Raw genomic sequence first — 21233 nt, forward strand, 5'->3', positions numbered from 1 at the left:
AATAGTGGTCCAAAAAAATTTTTAAATATACCTTCCACAGGGTTTAACTAAACCCGTCATATGACCCTAGTCACATAAAGTGCTCTCATGCATAATGTGCAAAACAACTACAATTAATTAAATTCAATAAAAGTGCATAATGTGCATAAAAAGCACAATCTTCATTAATACTAGACTTATGTAGACTTAAAAATAAAGTGCTAGAAAGATAATATGTATTCACATGCAGTGCTGATGTATCAAAAAAATACTTCATAAAATGCGTATGTGCATATGTTAACTTTACACTAGCTCCTTAAAACTTATACACCAAGATCTGTGAACAATATGATTCTAATATCCCACATAAGTTCTCTCCTTTAGCATGCTGCACAGTATTAAACAACTTATCCTTCCTATTACTTATGATAAGGTGCTGGTATACTTATACAGATCACTAAAAAACGCCAAAAAAAGTCACTTATAGTAAAGATTTTACTCCTTTTTCTACCACTAGATCTTGCAGTTAGCTCCGATTACATCCATTCCACTGCAGTTACTTTCACCTTCAGATTTAAGCCACACACTAGTCTCTCAATCATCTCATCCTCCCTCCGACTTATGATCAAACCATTTCAACAGGTGTGGACATACGGGAGAACAAAGAGAAAGAGACACAATAGTGTGATACTGCAGGTACAGATTGATACTGCAATGTGCTCGGCGGTCCTACTTACAAAACCTGAACTTGTGTCAAGCCTCTGATAGAGCGTCAGTGTATTCACTCCTCCTCACAGCCTTCCTGCCGACCGAAGGCTCCACGCCACTTGACTCCTCTTCCCGACGCGTTGCGTCACAGGTCACGTGACATTCTCAAGGGGCCGCCGAGCACATTGCAGTATCAATCTGTACCTATTGTGTCTCTTTCACTTTGTTCTCTCGTATGTCCGCACCTGTTGAAATGGTTTAATCATAAGTCGGAGGGAGGATGAGATAGGGTGGTTGAGAGACCAGTGTGTGGCTTAAATCTGAAGGTGAAAGTAACTGCAGTGGAATGGATGTAATCGGAGCTGACTGCAAGATCTAGTGGTGGAAAAAGGAGTAAAGTCTTTACTATAAGTGACTTTTTTTGGCGTTTTTTAGTGATCTGTATAAGTATACCAGCACCTTATCCTAAGTAATAGGAAGGATAAGTTGTTTAATACTGGGCAGCATGCTAAAGGAGAGAACTTATGTGGGATATTAGAATCATATTGTTCACAGATCTTGGTGTATAAGATTTAAGGCGCTAGTGTAAAGTTTACATATGCACATAGGCACTTTATGAAGTATTTTTTTGATACATCAGCACTGCATGTGAATACATACTATCTTTTTAGCACTTTATTTTTAAGTCTCCATAAGTCTAGTATTAATGAAGATTACACTTTTTATGCACATTATGCACTTTTATTGAATTTAATTAATTGTAGTTGTTTTGTACATTATGCATGAGAGCACTTTATGTGACTAGGGTCATATGACGGGTTTAGTTAAACCCTGTGGAAGGTATATTTTAATTTTTTTTAGACCACTATTGATTTTAGCGCACTAATATTATATATTTTTATAAACAAACCTATTACAACACTCTCATCAAAACCCTCTCACCCAAACGATGTCAACTCTTTTCTACCCTTAATTCCTTACTTCACCCCCCACCCACCAATTTGCTTACCGCTCAACAGATTGCCAACCATTTCAATAGAAAAATCGACACAATTCGCAAGGAGATATCCAGCATTCAACTTCCTCCCCTACCTAACACAACAGGTCCATCACCGCACTCAATACTCTCCTTTTTTTGCCCAGTTACCACAGGTGAAGTTGATAAACTCCTCTCCATGGCCCACCTCACTACCTGTTCCCTTGACCCTGTCCCCTCACAATTACTGCGATCACCTTCCCACTCTATCCTCAACTCCCTAATCCACATCTTCAACCTCTCCCTCTCCTCTGGCACCTTTCCTTCCCCGCTCAAACATGCACTGGTTACCCCCATACTCAAAAAACCCTCACTAGACCCCACCTGTTTGAATAACTTAAGACCTATCTCCCTGCTCCCATTTGCCTCCAAGCTCATCGAACGCCTTGTCCATGACCAAATGAGTCACTATCTCATGGACAACAACCTTTTCGACCCCCTACAGTCTGGCTTCTGCGCACAACATTCTAATGAAACTGCCCTACTAAAACTCACCAATGACCTACTACCTGCTAAAACCAACGGCCACTACTCAATATTCATACTTTTAGACCTCTCTGCTGCCTTTGACACAGTTGACCACCTGCTCCTCTTCAGCAAATTACACTCCCTTGGCCTCCACGATTCTGCTTTATCCTGGTTCTCCTCCTACCTATCTCAGCGCACTTTCAGTGTCACTTACAACTCCATCTCCTCTGCTCCACTTCCTCTTTCTGTTGGGGTACCCCAAGGTTCCGTCCTTGGGCCCCTCCTATTCTTGTTCTATACCTCTTCCCTGGGCCAGTTGATAACCTCCCATTGTTTCCAATACCACCTCTATGCCGATGACACCCAGATCTATCTCTTCACTCCTCAACTCACCCTCTCGATCTCCTCACAGATCTCCAACTTACTGAATGACATATCACTATGGATGTCACACCACTTCCTCAAACTCAATCTTTCTAAAACTGAGCTTGTTATATTTCCTCCTTCACGATCCCCCCCCGTGACTTCACCATTAATATCAACAACACAACCATTGGTCCCTCCACACATGCCAGGGTCCTGGGTGTAATCCTTGCAATATCTACAGAATTTGACCCTTCCTGACTAATGTCACCACAAAGCAACTCATTCACTCTTTGATTATTTCCTGCCTTGACTACTGCAACTCTCTCCTTAATGGCCTACCCTTAAGCAGGTTACCCCCCCCCCCCCTTCAGTATATTATGAATGCTGCTGCTAGACTAATACACCTCACTAATCGATCCATGACTGCTGCCCCTCTCTGCCAATCCCTTCACTGGCTTCCCCTACCTCACCATGTAAAATTCAAAATGCTAACCATAACATACAAAGCCATCCACATCATCGCCCCCATCTACATCACCAATTTCACCTCCTGCTTTCTAGCTCCCTTGTTACCTCCTCCCATGCTCGCCTTCAAGACTTCTCCAGAGCCTCTCCCATCCTCTGGAACTCCCTGCCCCAGTCTGTCCGATAAGCCCCTACCCTGTCCACCTTTAGGAGATCCCTGAAAACTCTTTTATTCAGGGAAGCCTATCCCACACCCACCTAACAACTGCACCTGAGCTACCCCCATCAAATCATTCTCTGCAGCTATTACCTTTTGTATCACCACCCCCTCCCTTTAGAATGTAAGCTCTACGAGCAGGGCCCTCCTGTACTGTTTGTATTGAACTGTACTGTAATTGTGTTGTTCCCCCCCCCCCCCTATACATTGTAAAGCGATGCGTAAACTGTTGGCGCTATATAGATCGTGTATAATAATAATATAATAATATATATACAGTGGTGTGAAAAAGTGTTTGCCCCCTTCCTCATTTCCTGTTCCTTTGCATGTTTGTCACACTTAAGTGTTTTGGAACATCAAACCAATTTAAACAATAGTCAAGGACAACACAAGTAAACACAAAATGCAATTTGTAAATGAAGGTGTTTATTATTAAAGGTGAAAAAAAATCCAAACCATCATGGCCCTGTGTGAAAAAGTGATTGCCCCCTAAACCTAATAACTGGTTGGGCCACCCTTAGCAGCAACAACTGCAACCAAGCGTTTGCGATAACGTGCAATGAGGCTTTTACAGCGTCCTGGAGGAATTTTGGCCCACTCATCTTTGCAGAATTGTCCTAATTCAGTTACATTAGAGGGTTTTCGAGCATGAACGGTCTTTTTAAGGTCATACCACAACATCTCAATAGGATTCAGGTCAGGACTTTGGCTAGGCCACTCCAAAGTCTTCATTTTGTTTTTCTTCAGCCATTCGGTGGTGGACTTGCTGGTGTGTTTAGGATCATTGTCCTGCTGCAGAACCCAAGTTTGTTTCAGCTTGAGTACACGAACAGATGGTCAGACATTCTCCTTCAGGATCTCTTGGTAGACAGCAGAATTCATAGTTCCTTTTATCACGGCAAGTCTTCCAGGTCCTGAAGCAGCAAAACAGCCCCAGACCATCACACTACCACCACCATATTTTACTGTTGGTATAATGTTCTTTTTATGAAATGCAGTGTTCCTTCTACGCCAGATATATTTGGACACACACCTTCCAAAGAGTTCCACTTTTGTCTCATCGGTCTACAGAATGTTGTCCCAAAAGTCTTGGGGATCATCAAGATGTGTTGTGGAGAAATTGAGACGAGCTTTGATGTTCTTTTTGCTCAGCAGTTTTCTCCTTGGAACTCTGCCATGCAGGCCATTTTTGCCCAGTCTTTTCCTGATGGTGGAGGCATGAACGCTGACCTTAACTGAGGCAAGTGAGGCCTGCAGTTCCTTGGACGTTGTTGTGGGGTCTTTTGTGACCTCTTGGATGAGTCGTCGCTGTGCTCTTGGGGTAATTTTGGGCGGCCGGCCACTCCTGGGAAGGTTCACCACTGTTCCATGTCTTCGCCATTTGTGGATAATGGCTCTCACTGTGGTTCGCTGGATTCCCAAAGCTTTGGAAATGGCTTTATAACCCTTTCCAGACTGATAGATCTCAATTACTTTCTTTCTCAATTGTTCCTGAATTTCTTTGGGTCTCGGCATGATGTGTAGCTTTTAAGGATCTTCTGGTGGACCTTACTGTGTCAAGCAGCTCCTATTTAAGTGATGCCTTGATTGTGAACAGGTGTGGCAATAATCAGGCCTGGGTGTGGCTAGAGAAATTGAACTCAGGTGTGGACAACCACAGTTATAGTATGTTTTAACAAGGGGGGCAATCACTTTTTCACACAGGGCCATGATGGTTTGGATTTTTTTTCACCTTTAATAATAAACACCTTCATTTACAAATTGCATTTTGTGTTTACTTGTGTTGTCCTTGACTATTGTTTAAATTGGTTTGATGTTCCGAAACACTTAAGTGTGACAAACATGCAAAGGAACAGGAAATGAGGAAGGGGGCAAACACTTTTTCACACCACTGTATATGTGTATATATATATATATATATATATATATATATATATATATATATATATATATAAACAGCAAATGCCAGTTAAAAGTGGAGCAATCATCAAGGAGGACAACAGGGATTCTGGGAATGTGGGGGTGGGACTCTGGAGTCCAGAGACCACCTTCCGCATAAAGAAGGTAAGGGGGGTGGGTTACTGATATGAGCAGGAACCTTTATATCAGTGCCCCTTACATTATTGTATTCACTCCCCTTCTTACATCAGTGACCCCCTCAGATTGGCATGGCGGCGCTGTCAATGATCTCCTCTCAGGTGCCCCATGCAGGGCTCAGTCAGTCGGCTCCAGCTTGGCAACTCTGGTTTTATCCTATATTCTCCTCTCCACAGTCAACACATGTCTGACTTCTTGCATGACCCCCATCCTGGCGGTGCTCCCACTCTTGACTCCTCTCCAGACTCCCTCAGAGACTACAGACATGATATAAGACAAGAGATTGTCAGAGGTTGTGGACATGATACAAGAGATGGTCGGTGGTTGCAGACATGATACAAGGGATGATTAGATGCTGCAGACATGATACAGGAGATGTCAGAGGCTGTGGGCATGATACAAGAAATCAATGCAGCCTTATCAGTGCCCATCAAATGCAGACTCACTGTGCCCATCAAATGCAGCCTCGCTGTGCCCATCAATGCAGCCTCACTGTGCCCATCAAATGCAGCCTCACTGTGCCCATCAATGCAGCCTGACAGTGCCCATCAATACGCCTCACTGTGCCATCAATGCAGCCTCACTGTGCCTATCCATGCAGCCTCACTGGGCCCATCAATGCAGCCTCACTGTGCCCATCAATGGAGTGTCACTGTGCCATCAATGCAGCCTCACTACCCATCAATGCAGCCTACCTGACTGTGCCTGTCCATGCAGCCTCACTGTGGCCAACCATACAGCTTTACTGTGCCTGTCCATGCAGCCTCACTGTGCTCATCCATGCAGCCTCACTGTGCCCATCCTTGCATCCTTATTGTGCCTGTCCAAACAGCTTTACTGTGCCCATCCATGCAGCCCCACTGTGACCATCCATGCAGCCTTACTGTGCCCGTCGATGCAGCTTTACTGTGCCCATCCATGCAGCTTTTCTGTGCCCATCCATGCAATCTCACTGTGCTCATTCATGCAGATTTATTGTGCCCATCAATGCAGCTTTACTGTGCCCGTCCATGCAGCCTCACTGTGCCCATCAATAAGCCTCACTGTGCTTGTACATGCAGCCTCACTGCCCATCAATGCAGCCTCACTCTGCCCATCAATGTAGCATCACTGTGCCCATCAATGCAGCATCACTGTGTCCATCCATGCAGCCTCACTGTGCCCATACAAGCAGTCTCACTGTGCCCGTTCATGCAGCCTCACTGTGCCCATCAATACAGCCTCACTGTGTCCATCCATGCAGCATTACTGTGCCCATCAATAAGCCTCCCTCTGCCCATTAATGCAGTGTAACTGTGCCCATCAATAAGCCTCACTGTGCCCATCAATGCAGTGTCACTATGCCCATCAATAAGCCTCACTATGCCCATCAATGCAGCGTCATTTTGCCCATCAATAATCCTCACTATGTCAATCAATGCAGTGTCACTGTGCCCATCAATAAGCCCTCACTGTGCCAGTACATGCAGCCTCACTGCCCATCAATGCAGCCTCACTGTGCCCATCAATGCACCATCACTGTGCCCATCAATGCAGTGTCACTCTGTCCATCCATGCAGCCTCCCTGTGCCCATCAATGCACCATCACTGTGCCCATCAGTGCAACATCACTGTGCCCATCAGTGCAACATCACTGTGCCCATCTATGCAGCTTTACTGTGCCCAGCAATAAGCCTCACTGTGCCCATCAATGAAGCATCACTGTGCCCATTAATGCAGTTTCACTGTGCCCGTCCCTGCAGCCTTACTGTGCCCGTCCTTGCAGCCTCACTGTGCCCGTCCATGCAGCCTCACAGCCCATCAATGCAGCCTCACTGTGCCCATCAATGCACCATCACTGTGCCCATCAATGCAGCGTCACTCTGTCCATCCATGCAGCCTCCCTGTGCCCATCAATGCAGCCTCACTGTGCCCATCAGTGCAACCTCACTGTGCCCACCTATGCACCTTTACTGTGCCCAGCAATAAGCCTCACTGTGCCCATCAATGAAGCATCACTGTGCCCATGAATGCAGTTTCACTGTGCCCGTCCCTGCAGCCTTACTGTGCCCGTCCACGCAGCCTCACTGTTCCCGTCCATGCAGCCTCACTGTGCCCGTCCATGCAGCCTCACTGTGCCCATCCATGCAGCCTCACTGTGTCCATCCATACAGCATTAATGTGGTCATCAATAAACCTCACTGTGCCAATCAATAAGCCTCACTGTGCCCGTCAATAAGCCTCACTGTGCCCATCAATAAGCCTCACTGTGCCCATCCATACAGCCAGTCAGTACCTGGATTACACACAGCGGCCTCTCTGCTGTGTCACAGAGCTGAGTCTGAAATGTACTCCAGCCGTGCTGTGACAAAGGTCCCGCCTCCTCCTAGACCAGCTTGTGTGATAGACAGAACACTGCATCTATTTCCTGCCATTAGATCTGTGTTCAGTCTAATACAGTAAATAAGGGGGGGGGGGGGGAGCACTGCTGCCACAGCTCAAAGTGGCCCAAGGCAGGCAGCCTCCCAGGGAAATGTCCCAGTATCCCTGCTTACGCACCAATACACCCCCATATCATCAGAGATACAAGCTTTTGTCTTTAGTCAGGAGGACATGGTGCCTAAAAGCCACCGATTTAGGGATAGCCCACCTAGATGTGCCAGGGGCTAAGTTGGGGTGGCCACTCCACTAAATTGTAGTGGGAAGGTTGATCATGTTGAGAATCTGTCAGAAACCAGACAGAAGTACAGTTAATACTTTATATTCCCATCGCACACGGTCCTGGTATAAGCTCTAATGCCCTGTACACATGGTTGGACTTTCTAACGGAAAATGTGTGATCGGATCTTGTTGTCGGAAAATCCGATCATGTATGGGCTCCATCTGAACTTTTTCCATCAGAATTTCCGACACACACAAAGTTTGAGAGCATGATCTAAAATTTTCCAAAAGCAAAATCCGATTGTTTAAATGCCGATCGTGTGTAGACAAAGTGCCATGCATGCTCAGAATAAATTACGATACAAAAGCTATTGGCTACTGGCCTGTTTATAGTCCAATTGTATGTGTTCTATGTCGCCGCGTTCTGAACGATCAGATTTTCCAACAACTTTGTGCGACCGTGTGTATGCAAGACAAGTTTAGGCCAAAATCCGTCGGAAAAAATCTGATGGATTTTGTTGTCGGAATGTCCGACTGTGTGTACAGGGCATAAAGTTTTGGGAACTGTAGCAACAACTAGCTGGATACTGGTTCAAGTCACAACGTAGATATTTGCCAGCACACCAAGAATCAGCACAAAGTGGCGTCCAAACTGTTTAATTTATTGCATCATCACAATACAAGAAGGTGCAATGTTTCGGAATGACGCAGGACCCCTTCGTCATGTGATGAGGGTAACTCAAGACAACAGGTTTTTGCATCTCCCATAGAGGGGTTTCCTAGGCCAAGGCTCTCTCAGAAAGCAAAGATATCATGAAACCTACTTTGCTTCTGTCTGTGGAAAATGCCTGGGGCAGCATCTCAATGTATATCTCAATCAGGTTGAGAAACCCTCTGCATTGGACTAGATCACCCCCAAAACGCTGGGGAAGTGGAGCGGAAACAGACATACCTCTTATAGATGTAATACCCAAGGCGGGTGCCTGCACAGAGACTGGCGCAGCAGCAACGTCCTGCAACTCAGGTTGTACCGAAGCAGCCACAGTGGGAGATTCCAGATGAGCCGTACGACTCAGGAGCGCTTGTTACGCTATGGCAAACTGATCCATGCGGTGATCTTGCTAATCCAGTCTGGAAAAAAAATTACCAACAAGTGGATTGACTGTATCTTCTGAATTCATGACCTTCGCCTACTGTCAGAAACCATGAATTAGACCGAGACAGAAGTACAGTTAAATCACACACTCAGTAAATAGAAAAAATGTAGTCAAAACATAGCCAGGATTCAGGAACCGGAATGGATAGTCAGACAAGCAAAAAAGGGACAGGGAGCCAAAAATTAGTGTAGTAAAACAGCAAACAGGATCTGGAGCTAGGAGGGATGTCAGTCAAGCAAGTCTTTTAACAGGAATGCAGGAGCGCGTCTCTGTGATGTTGATTAAGGTGAGGGCAGAGGTCCTCTGGGCTGGACAGCTTAAGTAGGCAGGACTGACAAGCATGATGTCATCAACAGCTGAGTAACTGTGGAGAGATAGGAGCTGGCAATTAGCCGACAGCTGAGCGGCAAGCTCAGGGAAGGAAGGGCCCAGCCCAGCCCTGACACTCTCTAGGAGGAGAAGTGGAGGTGACAGTTTCCGATACTTGAGATGGACACAGCCAGTGCATGCCCATTTATTCACCTTCAGTGTCCTCCTCATCTACTGTTAGAAGTTTTTGAGTTAATTAATATTTTAAGTGTATGCAGTAATGCTTCAAGTTATTTTTTAAAAAATCCAGGTCTTTGTGAATAGGGATGAGCTTCGAGTTTGAGTCGAACTCATGTTCGACTCGAACATTGCATGTTCGCCTATTCAGCAACAATTTTGGCTGTTCGCAGCAAATTCGAAAATCCGGAACACCCTGTACAAGTCTATGGGAGAAATCTAAAGTAAATTTTAAAGGCTAATATGCAAGTTACTGTCCTAAAAAGTGTTTGGGGACCTGGGTCCTGCCCCAGGGGACATGGATCAATGCAAAAAAAAGTTTTAAAAACGGACGTATTTTCAGGAGCAGTGATTTTAATAATAATTAAAGTGAAACAATAAAAGTGTAATATTCCTTTAAATTTCGTACCTGGGGGGTGTCTATAGTATGCCTGTGAAAGGGCGCATGTTTCCCGTGCTTAGAACTGTCCCTGCACAAAGTGTCATTTCGCAAGGAAAAAAAGTATTTTAAAATCACTTTCAATTGTCGGCTCCCGTACTACAGAGAACACTGAGTGTTCTCTGTATTACGGGAGCCGACAATTCATTCATTGATAAAAAAAAAGCGTGGGGGTTCCCCTAAATTCAATTACCAGGTCCTTCAGGTCTGGTATGGATATTAAGGGGAACCCCGCATCAATTTTTTAAAAAAAAATTGACGTGGGAGTCCCCCTAAAAATCCATACCAGACCCTCTATCCAAGCACGCAACTTGGCAGGCCGCAGGAAAATAGGGGGGATGAGAGAGCGCCCCCCCCTCCTGAACCATACCAGGCCACATGCCCTCAACATTGGGAGGATGCTTTGGGGGTCTGTGACCCCTCAAAGCACCATGTCCCCATGTTGATGGGGACAAGGGCCTTATCCCCACAACCCTGGCCGGTGGTTGTGGGGTTCTGCGGGCAGGGGGCTTATCAGAATCTGGAAGCCCCCTTTAACAAGGGGACCCCCAGATCCCGGCCCCCCCTGTTTTAAATGGTAAGGGGGTACCAAAGTACCCCTACCATTTCACAAAGAAAGTGTAAAAATAGTTACATAAGATAAACACACTTTTGAAAAATTCCTTTTATTAAAAATAAAAAATAAAAAAAAGATTCCAGCGGTGCTAATCCACTCTTGCTATCCAGCGATGGATGATCATCTCCCCGGGGTCCAGCGATGGCTGATCTGATCCAGCGATGGGTGATTTTCAATCCAGCGCTGTCCATACATGCATCCGTCTTCTGTCTCCACTGCGGAGACACTGCGAGGATCCCAGCGCTGACGTTTCTTATATTAGGAGGGCGGGGCCACCCGTCACCTGACCCCGCCCCCTCTGACACTGGTGAGGGAAGCCATGGGGTTCCCCAGTGACGTATGGGTGACCCCGTCCCCCTCTGATGTAATGCAGGTTTCTGTAAGTTCTGGTGCGAACCGAACAGGGGGGTGTTCGGCTCATCCTTATTTGTGAAGACGTAATTTTGTTACGTATGTGAAGATATCTGCCAAGGTTAGTTCATAAGAAGGTGAGAAAGTCTCACATAAGAAAATATTGGGTTGTTGCCCGAGAAGAAAAAAGTGTTTGAAACAGGAACAAAGACTTCACACTATTTAAAAAAGCCACTATTGTAGATACAACAGGCAGTTGTACACTTTGGGTAAGCTAATATGAAAGTAGGATTTTGATGTTTGAAGATGGAAGGTCCAAGCACAATGGCGAAGAATAGATCAGCAGGCAAACACTACAGCACACTACAGTACACAATTCAAGGAACAAGGCAAAAAGCTACAAGGAAATTATTCTTCAAAGAAAGAAGACAAGGACAATATGCTTCCAAGCAACAAACAAAAGAAAGGGCAACAAACAAAAGAAAAGGCAACAAATGAAAGAAAAAGCAACGAACAACAGATAAAGTTAAAGAATATTATTCATCTCTTGTTTTTTTTTTTTTTTTTTTAATGCACACAGGACTATCATACTAAACAAGGGGTGAGTGTGTTTGTTTATATAAAAGGGATGGTTAATATATCTAGGCTCAGAAGTATTTATTGATACATTCCAAATATATATTGAATATAGGAATACATGCAGTATTAACCACTTACAGACCGGACCATTTTGCTGGTCAAAGACCAGACCACTTTTTGCGATTCGGCACTGCATCGCTTTAACTGACAATTGCACGGTCGTGCGAAGTGGCTCCCAAACAAAATTGACGTTCTTTTTTTCCCACAAATAGAGCTTTCTTTTGGTGGTATTTGATCACCCCTGCGTTTTTTTTTTTTTGCGCTATAAACAAAAATAGAGCGACAATTTTGAAAAAAACGCATTATTTTTTACTTTTTGTTATAATAAATATCCCCCAAAAATATATAAAAAAAACATTTTTCCCTCAGTTTAGGCCGATACGTATTCTTCTACATATTTTTGATTAAAAAAATCACAATAAGCGATTATTGATTGGTTTGCACAAAAGTTATAGCGTTTACAAAACAGGGATAGTTTTATGGCATTTTTATTAATAATTTTTTATTATTATTTTTTTTACTAGTAATGGTGGCAATCAGCGATTTTTATTGTGACTGCGACATTATGGCGGGCACATCGGACATTTTTGAAACATTTTTGGGACCATTGTCAGTTATACAGCAATCACTGCTATATAAATGCAGTGATTCCTGTGTAAATGACACTGGCAGTGAAGGGGTTAACCAGTGGGTGACAGTGTAGGGGTTAAGTGTTCCTAGGGGTGTGTTACTAACTGTGGGGGGTTGGGCTTTCATTTAGTGAACACTGATCTCTGCTCCAATCACATCGAGCAGAGATCAGCGTCACTAGTTGCTAGGCAGAATGGAGAAATGCTGTTTACAATGGCATTTCTCCATTCAGCCATCCCGTGAGACAATCGCGGGTATGCCCGCGGCGATCGAGTCCGCGGGACCTGCGACCGGACTCACAGGGGTCCCGACCGACACGCGAGCGCGCCGCCGCCAGCGCACTCGCGATGGCAGGGCGGCATTGAAGATTGGACGTACCTGTACGCCAATATGCCTGCCCGTGCCATTCTGCCGACATACATCGGCGTGCGCTGGTCGGGAACCGGTTAAGGTAATTAATTAATGCCAGAGTGTAAAGAAGTTTTTTAATAAGGAAACGAAGTTTAATGCTGCATGTAAATGTTTACGAATATATAAGCCCTGAACAACAGAAAATGTGTGTTATTACACATGGTCATTCTAAAACACATAAAAAGGGGCAGAACAATGCTTTCAGAGAAAAAAATATATTGATTAAGATTGCGGAAAGAACTGTATGAAATTGAGATAATGGAAAAAACACGATGTTTAGTGTTTTACAAAAATTCTACAGATTTGGTTGCAGGAAATAATAAGTTAAGGATTGAGCAATTTTCACAAGTAATTCCAAACTTGGATTTGGTTATTAAATTAAAAGTAGTAGATTGTTCTAATTTACTTAAGGCTACCTAGAGAAAATATTAAAATATGAAAGTTTTGTTCAACCTAAAAAAATTGTAAAAAAAAAAAAAATATTGTTAAAAGTTTTTGTAAATGAGTATTTCTGATAAAAGTAAGGACTGTGGTTGGGGAGGAGTTTTCTTGGGGAAATGGCCAATCGCAGGTCATGGGCAGGACCCAATCTGTGAGTTTCACAAGATTGTTTTCTAAACATTTTTTTGTCATTATTATAATCAGGAAAGTCATAAAACGTAGTGTACATGATTTTTGGCAGATGTACAAATAAAATATGTTTAAAAAGTGGTAAAAAGTTTAAAGATTATAAAAATGAGAAACAAGATTGTTACGAAATTGTACATTTGTCAGGAACCATGAAACAGACAGAGACAGAAGTAAAATCAAATCACACTTGTTTATTAATAAAAATAAAAAGGTAAATAGAAAAAAGCGTAGTCAAGCATAGCCAGAGTCCAGTAGCTAGATCGGGTAGTCAGCCAGTCCAAAGTTCATAAACCAGATCAGGTAATCAGCCAGTCCAGACGTCAGGAATCCAAGGAGAGCAACTGCAAGCAGGATAGAAGCCAGGAGGGATGTCAGCAAGCCAGTCTTGAAACAAACAGCAGGAGATGGTTCCTAGTGATGTGACCAACGCAAACGCAAAGGAAAGAGTGAGCTGGAAGGCTTTAAATAGGCAGTCAGACAAGCATCATCAGGAACAGCTGGTAACTGTGAAAAGAGAAGAGAGCTGGCAATTAGCTGACAGCTGAGCGGCCAGCCCAGAGGAGGAATGGCTAAGCCAGCCCTGACAACAGTGTAGGGTTTACAAAGTATGGTAGCTAAGATTGACAGTAACAGATCATTCTCTGAAGAGTAGGTGACATGTGAGGAGCGTATTACCAACAGAGAACTGCAGATCAAGTTACAGACTGGTCAGACATGCCATGACATTTTTCACTTTTGTGGATCAAAGCACAACACATTTTTGTGTTAAATTTTCCAGATACTTGGAAGAGGGTTCATTGATGAGAAAAAATGTATATTTAAAAGGTATTATTACTTACTAAAGTAATTGTTTTAAAAAAAAGATTTTTGGGCCTTAGTAACTTTTCTCGAGAGTTCATTGAGATTTGTGCAGACAAAGTATCTGTCTGAGTAAATTTCAATGAATTATATAGGCATATATTTTTTAATAACAAAAGATAACTTATATACAAACATTTGAAGATCTAAAGAAAGCCCTTATTAATTTTGTATTTTTGATTAATATAGAGATCTTTCTCAGCCATTTTACATTCAAGTGTATGTGGGTGATGAGACAATTTCATTGGTATTTATAAATAAATGTGTTAGGAGTGCATTGTCCAATGCTACAGATCGGAGACATTGTGGGTTTTGCACCATTTGTTTTAAAAACATCTTATGTTACACTAAAGGTGCTATTACAAGGAAAACAGGAGGTGTCAATACACACAGTTTTGTCTAGTGGCAATCGGACGTTAAAGCAGGAGTTCGGACGTTTTTTTTTTTTTAAGTCAGCAGCTACAAATACTGCAGCTCCTGACTTTTAAAATAAGGACACTTACCCGCCCAGCGCGCCCGCGATGTCGGCACCCGAAGCCGATCTCTCGATCGGCTCTCGGGTGCTGCCGCTGCCATCTTGGGTATGGGAATCAGGAAGTGGAGCCTTGTGGCTTCACTTCCCTGTTCCCTACTGCGCATATGCGAGTCGCGCTGCACAATAAGGATGGTCCCCGCTGTCTCTGGGATCCGTGTGTTTCCCAGCAGGCAGCGGGGGGACCCACAGGAAGTGCCGTAAATATCCGCAGATTCTGCGGATATCTATGCCGGAAGTGGGTGCAAATACCTGTACTATACAGGTATCTGCACCCCCCTCCCACCTGAAAGATGCCAATTATGGTGCCGGAGGGGGGGAGGGTTCCAATGAGCGGAAGCTCCACTTTAGAGTGGAGCTCCGCTTTAAAAAGATCAGTTGTAGTGGGATATAAATACATGGTAATTAAATATATGCAGTGTGATAGAGCCACAGTTGTGTAATTAATTAATCATGCAAAAGCCACTTTTTCGACTTTTAGTGGACATTTATTGGGAAAAAAAATTCTTGTGCTTCTATAGATGGATCCAAATATTAGCACCATGGAATGACAATATGAACTTTCTGTATGTGGCTGCATTAAAAGCTGATCTTAAAGTGGTTGTAAACCCTTACAAACCACTTTGACCTACAGGTAAGCCTAGATTAAGGCTTACCTGTAGGTCCAAGAAATATCTCCTAAACCTATGCGGTTTAGGAGATATTTGCCCGAAGACAGGCACCGCTGTCTATGGCGCATGCGCCGTAGACAGCGGCGCGCAGGCGCACTGAGCGCGGCATTTCCAACAATGGAGCTGCCGCGCTTGTCGGCTCCCGTGCGCATGCGCGGGAGTGACGTCATCGCGGCTCCGCCGAATGACAGCGGCGGAGCTGCGAGACCCCACCGAAAAGATGGATGCGCCGGACTACAGGGGACAGCGGTGACATCGCTGGCTCCTGTGTCAGGTAAGTGACACATAATGGGCTACTATGCGATGCATAGTAGTCCATTATGCTTTGCCTTTGCAGGGAATGAAAGAGGAAGTAAACCCATCAGGGTTTACTTCCTCTTTAAGACTGCCATGTGTTTGTTTAGCAGTCAGATTGACAGAGCAGTTGTGGTTTATTCAATCATATTGTATGAGAAAAATGTTTGGTTCTGAAAAAGAAACTTCAACATGATCAAATTTCTTTCAGAAATAGAATATTTAGGAAAGCCAACCCTAAATTAGTGTTCTTTTACAAAATTAAAGCAATTGTCAGTGTAAAGAAAAATACAATAATCTGGTAAAATTATTCTTTTACAAGATTTATTTTAGTCGCAGGATAAAGAGGGGGACTATAAAATTTTGTCTTAGAGTCAGTACAGACTGATTGTAAAAATAATCGATTCCAACAATAATGGTTATTTTTTATTATTATAGTTATTTTTAAATGAACATATTTCTTTTTGCACATCCAGGTACCTGACTGACTGATTGATAGATTTTTTGTTTAAGCTAATGAAAAAAATTATGAACTACTCATTTTAGAACACTTTGTCATCAAACTTCTGAATATTGTTTTATTTGTTTATAGAATTATCCAAAGTGAAAGAGGCCTAACCTGATACTACAAAGTATTTAGAGATTTGGCAAATCTATACAGATTGATTATATTTGTTTTTTTTCACCTGCTAAAGGAGGATTACAAGGATGTTGTTTTTTTTATTTAATGTTTCTTTTTGACAAATTAATTGAGGTTATTCTAGAAAAAATTATATTTTTAATCAAAGCTAAGTTGTTGTGAACATATGTCATATTCCATTGGGGTTGGATTTCAAACCGCGGAATCAGATAATGATTTAAAATTTTAGGACATGTACGCAATTTTAGGTTTAGTAAAGTTCTGTTTCTTATTATCTTAGGTACTCAGGTATTGTAGAATGTATGAATAGTATTATTATTATTCACGATTTATATAGCGCCAACAGTTTACGCAGCGCTTTACAATGTATAGGGGGGAACAACACAATTACAGTACAATACAAAAGGTACAGGAGGGCCCTGCTCATAGAGCTTACTGTCATGGTTATGCAGTCCCTGTTTGCTTACCTTCCCTCATGTGTTCAGACTAAGAGGCCAGCCACTTCCACCTGGTGGTTTTTATAACCTCTCCTCTAAGCATGGCTCCACCCCAGGCCCTATCAGGGAACCTTATATTAACCTGTGCACTGCAAGCCAACAGTGCTGATCAACCATTGTGTATTCCTTTGTGTGTTAGCTTCCTGTTACCTGCCGTGTGCTCTTCTGTTGTTCCGTTACCGACTTTGGCGTGTCCTTGACTATCCCTGTTTGCCTGTGATCCTGACCTTTTGGCGTGTCCCTGACTATTCCTGTCTGTTTGTGGCCCCGACCTTGGCTTTGTCCCTCACCATCCCTATCCTCCTGTTGCCTACTGTGGGTGTGAGCTGGGGGAGCCTGGGGGTCACGACCTGGAGCCAGTTGCAGCCAAGTCCATCCTCACCACTAGAGGCGCTGGTGAACACCTGCTGGCTCTTAGACTCCGCGCCCCAGGGAATCTTACGCTCTAACCCCAGTGGGATCTGTCCCCCATCTGCAGCAGTCAGCCGTAGGGTCCACAACCTTGCGGTGCACTCCTGGTCCCTACGGTGTGCATCTGTCACCTCGCCTCAAGGTGACCTGACACTTACATTCTAAAGGGAGGGGGTGGTGGTACAAAAGGTAATAGCTGCAGAGAATGATTTGATGGGGGTGGCTCAGGGACAGTTAGGTGGGTGTGGGATAGGCTTCCCTGAATATATGAGTTTTCAGGGAACTCCTAAAGGTAGACAGGGTAGGGGCTGATTGGACAGACTGGGGCAGGGAGTTCCAGAGGATGGGAGAGGCTCTGGAGAAGTCTTGAAGGTGAGCATGAGAGGAGGTAACAAGGGAGCTAGAAAGCAGGAGGTCCTTGGAGGAGCGGAGGGGACGATTTGGGTGATATCTGCAGATGAGGTTGGTGATGTAGTTGGGGCGATGTTGTGTTGAGTCAAGGATTACACTCAGGACCCTGGCATGTGTGGAGGGACCAATGGTTGTGTTGTTGATATTAATGGTGAAGTCACGGGGGGGGGGGGTTATGAAGGAGGAAATATAACAAGCTCAGTTTTAGAAAGATTGAGTTTGAGGAAGATGTGTGTCATCCATACTGATATGTCATTCAGTAAGTTGGAGATCTGTGAGGAGATTGAGGGGGTGAGTTGAGGAGTGGAGAGATCTGGGTGTCGTCGGCATAGAGGTGGTATTGGAAACCATGGGAGTTTATCAACTGGCCCAGGGAAGAGGTATAGAGCGAGAATAGGAGGGGCCCAAGTACAGAACCTTGGGGTACCTCAACAGAAAGAGGAAGGGGAGCGGAGGAGATGGAGTTGTAAGTGACACTGAAAGTGCGCTGAGATAGGTAGGAGGAAAACCAGGATAATTCAGAATCTCAGAGGCCAAGGGAGCATAATTTGCTGAGGAGGAGCAGGTGGTCAACTGTGTCAAAGGCAGCAGAGAGGTCTAAATGTATGAGTATGGAGTAGTGGCTTTTGGTTTTAGCAGTTAGTAGGTCATTGGTGAGTTTTAGTAGGGCAGTTTCAGTAGAATGTTGAGGGCGGAGGCCAGACTGTAGGGGCTCAAGAAGTTTAAATAGGGTAAGATGATTCAAGAAAAAGATAAATATTGGGTGACTTTATTTACCTGCTATAGTTTTATTTTAAAAACCTTATTTTCTAAACATAGGATTTGTTAACTTTTTAAGTTAATGACAGGATGTCTTTTAAGATTGGCATACTTTGTTATTTATATAATCTGTTGTGTAGAAATGAATGTGGTTGCAAACAGGTACAGGTATTTCAGAAGTTTGTTCACAAAACATGGCTAGGCCTTTGTTAAATTTAAATAGAATTTATGTCTTGAATGAGATTTCTACTTCTAATGAGTATTTCTAGTAATTTATTCCACTAGCTAAAGTTATGGTTAAGAATTATAGATCTGAAGGTACCAGGGATGCCAACAGAGATGTCAACTGGGATATCAATTGGGAAAATTATTTTGATATTTTTAAGGTACATTGGGATTATAGTTTTTCGTTTCAAAAGTATTGGTAAAAATAAAAATAATTGGTAAAAATAAGAATAAAATGGGTAAACACAGAAAGGATTATCAGCCTAGAATGGTTTAAATTGAGTAATGAAAATTTAGGAAAACATTTTTTATAAGAATTTGATACTTGTTTGTATTTTCTTTTATAGATATGTCTTTCGTTTCTAAATTTAAAGAAAACAATTCTATTCTTTTTTTTTTTTTTATGTTTTTAAAAGTCTTCCCTGACAATGCAACAAGCACAACTAAATTTATATTTGTTACTACTTCTGGTTTTTTCGAAAATAATTTTTTTGATTATGTTATCAAGGACTATCATTTTTGGGTGAACTTCAATGATTTATTTGACTTGCATCAAAAGTGACTGTCAGGTGGTCACCTTGAGGCGAGGAGACAGAATCAGGAGTGCACCGCAACGTTGTGGACCCTACGGCTGACTGCTGCGAAACAGGGATAGTCAAAGACACGCCAAAGTCGGTAACGGAACAACAGAAGAGCACACGGCAGGTAACAGGAAGCTAAACACACAAAGGAATACACAATGGTTGATCAGCCCTGTTGGCTTGCAGTGCACAGGTTAATATAAGGTTCCCTGATAGGGCCTGGGGTGGAGCCACGCTTAGAGGAGAGGTTATAAAAACCACCAGGTGGAAGTGGCTGACCTCTTAGTCTGAACACATGAGGGGAGGTAAGCAAACAGGAAGATCACTGCATAACCATGACAGTGACATATTGATCGGTCGATCATTATGTGAGGGGGAGTTGGGGTGTGATTCTCATATAAGAATTTTTTATGAATTATCTGAATAATAATGATAGTGATACGATAATAGGAAAGACAAAAAGGTATAGTTAGAGTATATGAAGAAAAGGATTTAATATGTCTAAACAGAGTTACTGTTGAAAAAATAAATAATCTGGAATGTTTAAAAAAAAATCTGGAATGTAAAAAAAAAAAAAAAAAAAAATGTACAATGGCTGCAATATGATTACTCCAATGCTGTTTCTGCTGTGAGAGATTCAAGCATGTCTAAGAGGGTGCAGTTAAATCTCTCTGGCTGGGATTCCCCTTGAGGTTGGTAGGTGCGCTGTCCCCCAACAATATACCTTATAGCATAAAGATCATGTATGAAAAATGTGCAACCATATAAGACAATGTTCATGAATCAATTACAGTGTCAATCAGTTATAAATTCTATGATAGTAAAAATTGGTGACACATTAATAAAGTACAAGGTGTCTTATGAACAATCAAATAAAAAGAGATCAACCAAAAAATGATTATAAAGTGCTCGGGGCAAGTTCAACATGTGATACTCTTTTTGATAGAGATTTAGATAAATTCAAGCTGTGAAAAAATTAAATGAAGGTAGGACCACAGTCCAAGTCTCAGTCCTGATAAGTGTAATAAGTAAGAAAGAAAAGGTGCTCCGTGCTAGAGAGACTTAACACCCGGTTGTTCATGTGTAAAAGAGAGCTGCTTACCAGATCCCCAGATCCACAAGGGATCAGAACACACTCTAAGGTATGTTCCCTCAGGCAGCTTCTGCTCCATCCCAATGGACTCCACACCACTCTGATTGGTAACCAATCAGCTCAGTTTAAATTTAATATGCAAAGCAAGAAGGAGAAATCACAGTGCAAACTGCATGACTGTTCATTATAAATAAAAAGTATTGCACTTACAACATGGAATAAAACTTATGGCATAAAACATCCACAGCACACGGCCACAACTCCACTCGATCGGCTCATGCGTGGCGATGTTACCACTAACTCTGCCCAATGCATTTCCCCTAAACAGTATACAGACCTAGGAAAAACCCTGTCACAGCAGACCATCCATAGCTGCTGGAGGTCACCCCTGCGGGGAGTAGCCATGAAAAACACATCCAGAATTTTCTGTAATGTGCTTAGGACATAGGCTGTGCCTACAATAACACTATGATATATCTGATTTGAACAATGTCATGGATGAATTATCACCAGTTCACGCAGAATGATTGAAAATATAAAAAAGGTTTATTGGACCTCTAAGGTCACATAGACAAACCACAATTGGTATGTCTGCTGCGGGCGGCAGCCACAACCGCAGCTGAGGGCCATCACAACCTATTTCATCAGTAATTCCTGACTTTTGCGGTGAACTTTTCCACAGCCGAGGATTATTCCCCAAAATCTACATCTGTGGGCAAGTAGGCTGACACAGCCACCAGATTGTGCTTGGGGTAGTTTGGTGTTTTTTGCATATGGTTATCCATTGAACCAACCATCTACAAAATCATTGTTTTTATAGCCAATTGTGGTTTGTCTATGTGACCTTGGAGGTCCAATAAATGTTT

The sequence above is a fragment of the Lithobates pipiens genome, unplaced genomic scaffold (genome assembly GCF_037356315.1).
Source record: "Lithobates pipiens isolate NorthernLeopardFrog02 unplaced genomic scaffold, aLitPip1_a1.2 Scaffold_27, whole genome shotgun sequence".
In the NCBI taxonomy this organism is placed as follows: Eukaryota; Metazoa; Chordata; class Amphibia; order Anura; family Ranidae; genus Lithobates; species Lithobates pipiens.